At 46.7% G+C, this 691-nt stretch overlaps 1 non-coding gene across 1 annotated transcript; it reads left to right on the forward strand.

The window, feature by feature from the left end:
* Positions 1-320: 320 nt before the first annotated feature.
* On the forward strand, positions 321-393 carry TRNAR-CCU. Its single transcript has one exon. It is a non-coding gene; the product is annotated as a tRNA-Arg (tRNA).
* The last annotated feature ends 298 nt before the right edge of the window (positions 394-691 follow it).

Raw genomic sequence — 691 nt, forward strand, 5'->3', positions numbered from 1 at the left:
CAAACAGGCCCTTAACGGCCAAGGTAGGTGTCGCTGACATGGGCGCCAAATACGATCGCGAGGTTGCTGCTGCCGGAGAATACGTTAAGGAGCGTGGCGGCCGTGATGCTCAGCACGTCACTGTTGTTAGGTACACTAGCTAGCATGTTGGAAAACATCTCAGCGGTCGTAAGCTTCTCGAACATATCAATTCCTGGGATTAAAAAAGTGCATATTTGATTGGTTTTTGTAGTCCAAAATTAAGTTGTTCGTTTCTGATGAAATCATTTCCGCTCGCCATTAGATGTCTAGTACAGTAGAATTAGAAATAGAGCATAAGGGCGCCTGTAGCTCAGTGGATAGAGCGTCCGTTTCCTAAGCGGAAGGCCGTAGGTTCGACCCCTACCTGGCGCGTTCTGAATTCTAATTACCTGCCTTCTATTGTTTTTAGCTGATCCTCTTCTAACAAAGCTGGGCGCGAACCTTCTCTCTAGAAATTGTTGGATTTGTACAGTTTTTAATGCTAATTGATTGGCCTTGCACACCAGCTTGTCTATAATTTGACGTACCCTATTTAGGACAGTAAAACTGAACCACTTCCTAGCCCTCTCACGTCATGTACGTTTTTGGTCGTTGATTTCTGTTCTTGACCGTCCTTGGCCGTTAGATCTAAGCTGCAGTCCCGCCTGGGCCACCACTGCGGTTTCACGGA

Source organism: Hordeum vulgare, chromosome 5H (assembly GCF_904849725.1).
Source record: "Hordeum vulgare subsp. vulgare chromosome 5H, MorexV3_pseudomolecules_assembly, whole genome shotgun sequence".
NCBI classification, from domain to species: Eukaryota; Viridiplantae; Streptophyta; class Magnoliopsida; order Poales; family Poaceae; genus Hordeum; species Hordeum vulgare.